Consider the following 12,302-nt stretch of genomic DNA (forward strand, 5'->3'; position numbering starts at 1 on the left):
TTATCCCTGCTGTTGGCTTCTGCAAAAAAGTTATCTGTTTTTAGCTCTGTTTGTTTTGCCATAATTGTCAAACCATTTTAACCTCTATTAGTCTACAAGTTGCTAAAGTCATTAATCCGGCAGAATCTTTTAGCTTGTTGTGTTAATTATCATTAGCCTGGTAGATGTCACCAAGCACAACAACACCTTCCAGCATTGGAGGGCTAGTATAAAATCTGGGAATTACATCACACCCAATTTAACCCAATTAGACAATGTTTTCATTGCAATCTCAAAAATGCCTGAAAAATTAAATAAATGTTTTTAGCAGATCTATGTACCTTTAAAAAAAAGTAAATAAATAAATAAAAATCAGAGATCTAAATGAGGAAAGTACATTAGGAAGACAAATGATGCAAATGTGGCCAGCAGTTTTGATTCTCTTCTTGGTAGTTTGGGACCACAGATTGAACAGTTCTGTTCTTACTCCTTCTTACGCTTAAAACTACCAACGAATGTTTTCATATTGCTTTTGCTCCAGCATTGTTGCGTTTAATTGTGTGACTGACTGAAAGGGCAGCTTGTCACGATAAAACCTCATGTACCTCTTTACATTTATGCCTGTTAAACTGTGACATTTTGGAAATGTATTGTTAATATTGATGTTTTTGTTGTACATAACTGTGAACAGTGAAATGTTTGTACATATGAATGTAGCGGTAGTTGTTGTTTTAAAAGACGTGAGCTGTGAATATTTTTTTAATTGTCTGAATCTGATCCCCCCATAATCTCTGCCACACAGTTAATAAAGTGTTTGCTTAGATTTTGCAGCTTGCTACTTTATTGTGAAAATTTGGTAATTAACACAATCAAATTATAGCATTTTATTTATGAATGAACTGTTAGCATGATTATGGAAGGAAAAATTGAAAGAGCCCTTTCTTGCAGAGTTTGCATAATGGTGTTTAGAATGAGATAACTTTGAAGAATATGACTTTGCTTTCTTCAAAGTAATAAAGCTTAGGGCTTTTATTGCAACTGGTTTATCTTCTGTCCAAAAACCATCGTTTAGATTAGATATAGAAAATCTTTTATAATATTGTTTGAAAAGCTGGTTTTTGCCTTATAGGATTTTGCTAGTGCCAGATATTGTTTCTTAAACACTATATTTGGTAGAAAATAATTTTTCAATGTTTACTGTCATTTCTCATCAAGGTTAGAATCTAAGCTGGTGTCTTTCTTTTTGCTGTTCTCTTTTCTTTCATTTGTTCGTCTACAGACCAGAGTGTATTTTTTTCTGTTTCTGAAAATAAAGCTTTTCTCGAGCCAGTGTGAATAGCGCAATGTGTTTTGTGGCATTCTGAGAAATAATCCAGTGCTTCAGAGTAATTTTGTTTGCCAGCAGGAGCTGGGAAAATGCACAGACTCCTCTGAGTCCTAAAAGTCAGAGAAGCACAAAATTCAAACAGAGCCACACCGACAGTAGAAACATGTGAAACCATGGAATGGCTTTGATTCACAAGTCATGCACAGTGTCCAGGTGAGAGCTAATGGAAAAGGATTTGATGCTTGGTTTTGCTGGTGAAAAAAAAAGAAGGTACAAAATATTTTTATGATCATTCTTTTTCTTCTTCAGTTTTCCTTCTCAATCTTGCAGATAGAATGATGTTATACTATTGAACATATAGAACAATAAATAAATTAGTAAATGATTGCATACTAATAAAAAGGTAACAATAAACTGATATAAAAGAATTTATTGTTTGCTTCCACCTGATCTTATATGATTAGTTTTTCTTTTAAAGTGGTAAAAATCAAGTTGCTATCCTCAGTAAAATGGGATATTTGGTTGTTTTTAATGATCATTAAGAAGCTGGAAGAGTGAAATGACAAACAGGCTGTTCAGGCTCTGAGAAAAAGAATATCTGTGTAAATCAATGAAAGTCTTTAAAACTCATCAGCTATGAACAAAACAACCTTCAAAGCCTGTGAGTTTAAAAAAGAGGCTAATCTCATCTCTTAAGCTGGGGACACAATGCATGACAGTCACATCAGACTCTGAAAAGACTTTGTGTTCATACAAACAGTCTGGGTTTTATTTCCCATCTGAAAAATGGATCAGCAAAAACTCAACTGCAGCTGCTGATTGATTACAGACTGCAGCGCTTTTTAGGCAAATTAAAGCCAACGGAGCACATCAAACTCTGGTGGAAACTCTTGCAAGAAAAACAGTTTGAGGAAACAAACCACTAGGTGGTGGTAGTAAAAAATATTCTCCGAATTTGGAAAGGCTAGATTTATGGGCGCCTGTATTTCAATCAGAAATGTTGAATCGTTGAAAAGGCCTGCCTTTATATGTGAATTGATTTATCTATTTCCAATAAGCCAATCAATTAATTATTACTGTGATTTAATTTCACAGTACGTACAAAAGGTATTCACTCCTTTGGATGTTTGATGTTGTTTATTGCTTTTGCAAATCAATCATGACGAGCAAAATTTGTTTTTCTTTTCCACACAAAAAGAAATGAATGTCTTCTTTTTACAAAATAAATATTTTAAAACATGTGACATAAAACAGGTGAATGCATAACTATTCAATGTTCTAATGTGTTTTGAAAACTGAACAATTTTTAATTTTATCATCAAGTCTAATTTGTAGTGAGGCTTAATTAATTTGCAATGCAGCCATATTTATAAGCACAGATACGTTTGTCACATTTCATTGGAGCCAATAATTAAAGCACATGTAGCTGGAAATAGAAGACTACATGTAGTTGCTGGATACATTTTGTATTTGGTTTTTAGTGTCTGAACACAGGTTATATATATCAATGTCTCAGCAGCAGATCTAAGCTAATAGCTTTTGTGCCTGGAATGATACAGAAGGAAAGCTATGAATGCAGAATTTACTCACAGAGCTACAGGCTGCCACGTATAAAGATGTGTGTCGGTAAAGATCACTGCTTGGAAGTTTATTAATCATAAGTGATTTTTAATTATAATGATACAAAATATGGCATGCAAAACTGTTTGCGTGTTGTCTGTAAGCTATGAAGAGACACAGGCACTGTGTCTTTTTGGGAAGTAGAAGTGGAGAAACTAGCTCTCTTTAAGGAAACTCCTGGAAAATTTCTATTGTTTTTTATTTCCCAGATCATGTGAACCAGTCTGACATGGGCCTTTATGTGATAAAAATCCTCTTTTTACTAATCTAAGCCTGTCTACCCGAGTCTTCACATCAACATCTAATGGAAGCACATATGTATGTATATATACAGACATACAACCAATAATCCTTCAATACACTTCAGGTTTTACATTTGCACTTTACAGACTTAACTTTGGTCAAAAATTTAAATGTTCAAATGTATTCAAATGTCAACACATATTCACCAGTATTTCTTAAAGGTTGCTCTAAACACTGAAGAAGCTGAAAGAACTCGCTGCTTTTAGGGAGCCATGAAATGTCAATGTGCTGAGAGGTCACCTGACTCACAGATTAATGCATTCTAATTTCTGCTTTCATGTAAGGTATTTCTGTCGAAGAGAGCATATAAGAACCTTGCAAGACAGCTCTGATTTACCTATTCCCACATGCATGTGCTTAGATGCTTAACAGATTCAGAGGTGATTTATATTTTCAACCAACCAAAGATGTCGGGGATCAATCACTTCCTTGATTAAAGAATTACTTGCTCAACTAATGGATATCCCAAATGTGAACTTTGTCACGGGATATTTTAACCAAAGAGGAGAAAATGAAGTAACAAGTCACATTGTCCCATCTTTTCTGTTTCATACCCTTCATTTGTGCTGGTTTGCTGTATGCAGTTTGATGGGTAATTGTGTGAAAATCAGGGTTTTTAAGAGGCAAGTCAGTATTTATATATGAGGTTCAGTTACTGAATAAAAGAAAGTGACAAAAACTCATCTGTGCACAACTCCAAGGTACAAAGGAGTATTTGGGTCAGGTGGAATGATGGATGGAGGAGTAGGGAAACTTTAAGTTTTTTTCCTTCAGTTATAGTAAAGATAACATTGCAAATACAAAATTGAAATTTGATTTCAAGAATGAAGAGTCAAAATGCTTAGGGAAATAAAAAGAAGAAATCCTGTTTTATTATTATAGTTTAAATATTGAGAATGAAGTAAAAATAAATCTTAACAGGTGGAATGGTGAAACTGCTATTTTCTTTTGAAGCACTTTTCATGTGTATAGAAAAAGTTAGTAGTTTTTAACCCACAAGTTGTTTATGTGCTGGAGGAAAAAAAGTCATACTTACCTAATTTGATTAATAATTTTCTGTCTTTTGTGATTTAAATACCAGTTTACATGATGCTCTTGACAGAAAATCTGCACATCCTTAAATTAAATTCACTATTATTATTTTCCTACTTATAAAACGTACATGTTGGGCACAAAAAAATCCATTACCTTTGAGAATATGTTGACTCAATATTTTTGGCTTAAGAAAACAAAAGTCTGTCATTTTTTTATTGAATTTCAGAATTCTAAAGGTTTCTTTCCAGCTTTGCATTGGACTTTATGACATGGCTTAAATTCTCTTTATAAAACTGTCCAAAAACAGTTACCAAACACAGAAGGTGGGGGTCAGCTTTACACAACCTCTTCCTGCTAGCTGCCCCACTGGAGGAATGATTACAGGTGTCTTTTATATGGTGCAGGTGGGCCTCATCAACGTCTGATTGGCTTTGCTCATTCAATGGGGTGGCTGCTCTCCTGCTGCCTCTAGGCAGCCAATCAGGAAGGTGTGCCCGCACAGCTGATCCTGCATAACAGAAAAAAACAAGGAGCCTGCACAGCCTCAAGAGGCCAGGGGCCATAACAAAAACTCTACAACTCATAATATTAAAAATCTCTTTTCCAAGCGACCCATACATTTGTCTTGATTCATTTGCAAAGAGGTCAGCTGGATAAAAATCAGCTGTTCCTTCTGCTTTTATGAAAGCGTTCTCTAATTGACAGTCGGCACTAAGACCATACTGCCTTCAAAGCATTGAAGGTGATACACAGTATTTCTCATTCATCCATTAGCTCACACTATGCACACAAATGAAAACTAGTTGCTGCAGCTTCAGGCTCAGTTGTTCTTTATGCACATCTCTCTATTTGGCAGATTTGAGTTGGATTAAATAGCTTGAAACCTCGGTGTGAACCACATGAGCTCCAGCTACCCATGAATATCCAGAATGGACACTTGGATAATATCTGCACAGTGCTTTCATTGCTACATTATAATAGTTACATCTTTTATGTGATTCTTCTTAACTTGAAAATCATTGAAGCTCAACCTTGGCTTGAATTCATTTGAAGACACATTGAAACCCTTAGCTACAACTGTGTTCTCTAAATGTATAGATAGTTACAAAAATCAAGAATTCTAATAAACCGAAGCTGCAGAAAGATGAAGGACATTTTTCTTCTAAATTATTTTGGCTATTTAGAAAAAAATAAATAAATAAAAAAAAGTGGCATTTTTTGGAAACAATTCCTGTAAAAAACCAATTAGAAACCTGGAACATATTGTCACATTTAAGTCAGAAAGTTCAATGTAATTTATCGAGACTTGAAATGTAATTTCTAAATCTTTGACACCTGACTCAAAAGTGTGACTGAGATGGTACTTCCTACCAGGTAATAGCATAAGTAGCTGAACGTGAAAGTTTTTTATCTCGACATTCACTGGATCTGTGTATAGAAAAAATCTGTTTTGATCTAAACAATTCCATGATACCTCTGGCTGCAAATTCTTGGTCTTTGCCCTGGAAGATAAACTTCTTTTGCAACCAACAGGTTTTCCTCCAGGATTTCCTATGAACTCTGATCCTGCTTAAACAGGACATCTTATTACTTTCTTTCAACAACTGTCTTCTTGCTATTTTCACTAATTTGCGGGCAACTAATGGTAATACTATTACCAAAATTACTATGTCCTTCTTGGCTGTTTTTTAAAAATATTGGTAGGATTAAGTCACACACAGGTAGATTCTATCAATAAAGTGGGTGATTCTGAAGAATGTTGGCTTGTGTTTAATTTTATTTTGGGGAATCAGAATAGAGGGTTTTGCACACCAAATGTGATACCAGCTCCACTGCATCTAATGTCCACTTGTTTGTACTACTTGCTCTTCGCATGAAAGGTTTGTCCGAACTCCCACCTCTGTGTGGAGGTGTATACAGCTAAAAGCAGCTTGTGCTCTGCTTGGGTCTGGATGAAATCTGTTGAACTTTAAGAACAGCAGACATTCGTGCAGCCAGTAAGGACAGGAACATGATCGTCAAACTTTTCCTACCCGAGAAGAAAGCAACCGATCTGTGAAAACAAAGTTCATTCATTCGTTTCCTGAATCAAATTTTTCTCCTAATGTTTTTTTGCTTTCCTGTCTTACAATTCTAAACTTAGATTTGTTTTAGCATGAGAAAAATAAATGTTTTTAAAGTAAAACGTTGCCATTAACTGCTTGTTATTTAGAAACTGTGCCTCTTTGGTGCTGTACTGAAAACAGCAAAAAACAGCTACAAAAATGAAACATATTTTAGATTTTTTTTATTTGAAAATCACAATTGTGGACTTCTTTGTGCTGGTTTATTATACAACAACCATCCTCCCACCTCCCCAAAGTGATCTTGATGAAAGCAAAGTGCCCAGAAAGCACTTCACTGCTGTGCCTTGGCGTTGATTGGAGTGTTTGTATTTTCACAGGGTTGATTTTTCAACAAACATAGTTTGGTGTATTGTGGTCAAATAACTCACTGTTGTTCTCACCTGTCAGAGAACTCTGTTACCAGTCGGTTTTCACTTCAGAGCATCTGTTTGAAGCTTAAGATGCTACTACAAGTCTATTATATTCATCGTATTTATAATGCTAGTTCGATATTCAACTCAAGTAATTTTACAAAACAAAACTAGTTCAATATATTTCCACTTATGTCCAATCCAAAACATGGAGAGCCCATTTACCTGGCAGTTCTTTTCAACAACTTGCATCAGTCAGAGTTTTTCTCTACTGCATTGCTCTGAACTTTATTATTTATCATGTTATTTGGTCTTGAATTCTTTTGGGTTCATAATAAAGATTTTTGTTTTCTGGACTATGCGTGTTTCCTAAAAAGCAAGTTTGTCACTTTGCCGCTACGTCTTATGTTTTATTCCATAATCAGTCATAGAGGAGCTGGGTTGCTCAGGCACATTTATAATATAGACATTGTTTGTCTTTATTTAACAGCTGCTAGCAGATGGAAAGTCCAAAGGTAATTCACAACTGTAACTGTAAAGCTTGGTGTATAAGTGTAACCTTGCAGTCATTTTTACAAGTACGGTATATCAAACATTTAGAAATAATTCCCTTTGTGTTTATAACAAACTGTGGATATGCTGGTGAGGAAATAACAGACTTTCAGACTCTACCTTGCTGCTCTTCCTGTTCCACAGGTCCCAGTAGCTTGACTGGCATAAGTGAGTGGCCACGCTGTCAAGAAAGAGCTTACACTATTGCATTTTCTTTGCAAGCCAGCATTCACCTAGACAGAAATAACGAGTACAAGCCACTAATAGGTGAAGTGTTGATCTGTACTGATGTGACGGAAGTAAGAGAAAGTAGGAGACAGGATGTGGAGGGGAGGACAGCGTGTAAGTGTTCATAAATGTTGGTCTTGTTTCCCTGTAGTCATGGTAGTTTCACAGCTTCCTAACAAGGTGTGCAAATAAACAATGGGATCAATTCTATGAATAATTTGAACTTTTCCCTTTGAGACCAACAATGTTTTGAATCGTAGTGGATTTTTCTAGTGAAGGTCCTATTAGCCTGTTGAGCTTACAAAGGAAGGAGGCTGGTCAGCTGGAACTACAGGAGGCATGTAAGGGAACAATGTGTGCAAAGCTTTTCATCATCAGCATCCATGTTAGCATTTATGGTATGAGGCATTTTGAGAAACAAATATAGATTCCAGGGGGTCTTATTTAAGTTAAAAACAACTGAAATGATTTTCTGTGAGCATTTGGATCATGAACAGGTTGCTACGGAGCCCCTAAGGGGACATGGAGAGAAAAAAAAAGGAAAGAAATCCCGACTTATTATCTCGAGATCCCGACATCAGTACATAACGACCTAATCACAGTGATGGAGGACACCCACCCATGTGGGTGTCCTCCATCACTGTGGGGGTAGATATATAGATTTTTATTTCGAGCTTGGGCTTGAGTATAAACACATTAAATCAGTGCTTGACAGCAGACATGGATTTAGTATTAGTGAGAGACATCTGAAGAGAGTTTTCAGAGCGCGGGGACTCATTCGGCGCAAGTCCTTTTCCGACTTGGCAGTTTTGGTAGAATTCATTAATAACCAGCTACAGTCCTCTGGACAGCTTCACGGTTACCGATGGATGTACGCTAAATTGCATGTGCATGATATCCTCCTCTGGGACATCTCTGGACCGCAGAAAATGATATAAGTCGTCATTCCATAATCAATGTAGACACACTCCCCCACGTTTACCGCATAAAAACATGCCTTTCCCCCCCAAAAAAGTAACTCGCGATTTTTCAGAAATGTCGCGGGATCTCGAGATAATAAGTCGGGATCTCGAGATAATAAGTCGGGATAATAAGTCGGTATCTTGAGATAATAAGTCGGGATCTCGAGATAATAAGTCGGGATCTCGAGATAATAAGTCGGGATCTCGAGATAATAAGTCGGGATCTCGAGATAATAAGTCGGGATCTCGAGATAATAAGTCGGGATTTCTTTCCTTTTTTTTTCTCTCCATGTCCCCTTAGGGGCTCCGTAGGTTGCTAAGGCTAAAAAAAAAAAAATTACTACAAGGTATGTTAATTTTTTTCAAAAGGCTGTTTGACATCTCGTGACTTGGAAAAAAAACTACACATTAGATTACAATAGAACTATTCATGGTGGAAGGTCTCTGTTGAGCTTCGGAGTAAAGATCCCTGAGTTGTTGATGCTGACTCACTTTCACTACAAACTCAAAGAAAGGAGCACTATAATTAAAATCATTTGTACCTATTTGCTCCTATTCTTTTCTACGGCAGCATGTAAATTGTGTGTTGAAGTAAGCGAAAGACATTGTACTTCAAAAATAGTAATTCTGAACACAGAACAATAATGTTTCAGTCTTTTTTATTCAGAACTTTATCTTTGTACTTAAGATGTTTCAATGTCTTAGAAATAAAGATCTGCAGTCTTTGTTGATAAATCCATTCTAAAGTGGGAAAGAAACGTTAAGGAACATTTATCAAATCTGTCGACCTTCTTGCTGCAAGGCTACAGTGCTACCAACTGCGCCACTGTGCTGCCTCCCTTATTCTTATTTTTGATTAATTTAACCTTTCTATAGTTAGTCGTAATCAGCCACCAGTATTGCATTGTTTGTTTTTCATTTAAACATTACTTTTGCAGCTTTGCTTCGCTCACTATCGTAGGTTTATTTGTGGTAGAATTATGTAGTTTACATTTTTATGCTTAAACAGCATTTTTATAACTGACCAATCACCTCAGTGGAATTAACCCCACCAACTGAGGTGGTCAAATCCTATGAAATGGGGACTGATACTTAAATAACTATGAATTTATTTATCTGAACTCTGTTCTTCAGACTTTATTTTAATCACAACATGTGAACATTTCTGTAATGCTTTAATAGTGAGGGACTTTTGGTCAGTATAAGGCAAGAAAAAAAGGATCTTTAAAAGCACAGAATACTTTTTCTCTTAGTTACGTAATGTCAATAAACACTCCTCCTTACCAAAGTATTCTGTGCTTTTGATGCCAATTTTCTTTTCTTTTGTGCATTCATTCTAATGTTGTCTTACTGGATAAGTTCCACGTTTTTTGCAATTGGAAAAAATAGTTTAAAGCTAAACGTTCTGCAAATTTTATTTGCGTGGAACTATCAGATTTAAATGCTTTTGTGTCAAAGAAGCAAAATAAAGCTTAACATTGTAAATGCAGAATTTTGATCAGGAGCCCAGGTCTGGGTAGGACCATCCCAATTGTTGGATGTAAGAGAGTATTTAAGGTGGGTGTGGATGGGTGGGGTTTTTGTTTAAGAAGTATGTTACATGTTGATTTATTCTCATGCAAGTACAGTGTGCTTCAAATGAGTCCCAAGCTCTTACACGGGCAATAGAGATGATTAACTGGTGTATTTTGAGAAAGGTCAATTCAACGTTATAAACTCTCAGGCCAGAAGAGATCTGTAAGCATTTACAAAGTTTGCTTGTGCATTGGCTCGGCGGTGTGTGTTTGTGCTTCGTTGACAAATATCTCTTCTTTTCAAAGCAAGCTATTGGAAAAAAAAATTAATTATTTCATGAATTACCTTTTGTAATAGGACTTTTAGAGTAGGTCAACTTGAACAAAGGCTAGTCACACGTTGTAGATGATGTTAAGGTCAGGGGACTGAGAGGATCGTGTTGAAACTTTCAGCTTGTACCTCTTCAAGCGCTTCAAAGAGGACATTGAGGCAATTTTCCTATGTTGAGTCTTCCATTTTGCTGACTCAGAATCATTAACATCCAAACCGCAGATAAAGTGATTCATGAATTTGGAACATTTACTATATTTTAATGGGAAAAAATGACTATAATGTTGCGTTCTAAAAATAGTAATTAGCCTCTAAACCCGAGGAGATTAGCTGAGTATTTAAAATTCTTGGTTATTCTGGAAGAATGGGCATACACCCGTTGACAAAATGCTTCACTTTATTTATAAAAAATTACATAACAACCCACAATGTTGTTATGTACATCCGTCTGTAACAGATGAACAATTGAGTGTGGCCCATCAGTAAATTTGAGGGGTCAAGCTTGCAATTAACTTCTCCTGTGTTGCATAAATAATCCAAACATTGCTTTCCATTTCAGCTCTCCCTAAAATAAAACAAGACAAACAAAAAAAACGTGTACCAATATTTAAAAAATATCTGCCAGTTGATGTCTGGTCCTGTTTTTATTTTATTTTTTGTAAGAATCACTGACTTACTTGATTATTAAATTCTTGTGCAGAAGTCGTTTTCTATTGGCTCCTCAATGCCTCTTTGTTTTTTTCCCTTTATTTTTTTTTTCTCTTCGTAGCGAGAAACAGAATCAGTTTTCCATTTCAATCACAGCTGTACAGCCTATAGTTCAAAAATCATAACATCAAATGAAAATGTAACTGAAGATCTATAAAAAGGTTGTCTTGTACACTTTGGATTTTCATTATTTAATAAGATTTTACATGATTTGAGATATAGAGGGTACAATATCAAAGGCTTAGTTTTTTGGAGCAAGTTTTTTTTTTTTTTTTTTTACAAATTATGAGAGAATTATTGAAATAAATTGTTTGTGCACTAAAGTAGTTGCTATGCATTTTCTAGGCAAAATGGTTTTATATTCTGATCCAGCATGTGGCAAATGTATTAAGGCTGCTGAATAGAGGTTAAAGTAAGGGAGCAATTAGTCCAGCTTTTTTGAGTAAGGTTTTTATTGACAACCAACTGGAGCTCATAAAGCAAACCAGTAAAGCTCTCTCACAGTAGCATATCCACCCACAGACTTCTCTGGTAGTTAGAAACTAATAGTTGTGTATTCACAGAGTAAAAACTTTGTATAAATATGAACTATTTGTTTGCAAGACAAAAGGTTAAACAAACACTCCAGGCTGTAAAGTAATCCTGCTCTGCCTACAATGCTATCATAATCACCAAATGTTTTCTTCTTCTGGTAAAAGCTCCGCCATTGCGCATAAATGTTCAGCTTATCCTAATTCTCCCCTCAAACACAGCCCCTCTCTGCTGTCTGCCGGTATTTTTGGTCAGAAGAATTGTTTGGCAATTTTAGTTTGGTTTTCTGACAAAAACATCATTTTGAAACGTCATATATCCTGTCACCTCTCAGGGATTTGGCTTGTTTTTTCTGCAGACTGAGTCTGGATAATAATGCTCCATATACATGAATCTATTGCACAAGCTCAGCCTTCGTACTGGTGTGATTTTAAAACATTGCCAAAGGGTACTTTTTAAGAAATCATTGCAAACATTTGGTAGCTTTGTTAATGCCTTGAGAAAAAACAAAGGAAAAAAGTTATTAGCATCACTAAGTGGAACTATTACGCTTGGATATTCCAGTTAGTTTGTCTTTAGCAATGTTCACAATTTTATGTTATTACAAGATATACAGTAATCCTGCATGTGATTAAGGTTGGAAACATCCTTCTAGTGACATTAACAAATCCTTTTGGCCTAATCTTAGAAATTACAAACATTACAGCTACAATTATTACTCTTTCATCTCTTACAC

This window comes from Xiphophorus maculatus, chromosome 5 (assembly GCF_002775205.1).
Source record: "Xiphophorus maculatus strain JP 163 A chromosome 5, X_maculatus-5.0-male, whole genome shotgun sequence".
Classification (NCBI taxonomy): domain Eukaryota; kingdom Metazoa; phylum Chordata; class Actinopteri; order Cyprinodontiformes; family Poeciliidae; genus Xiphophorus; species Xiphophorus maculatus.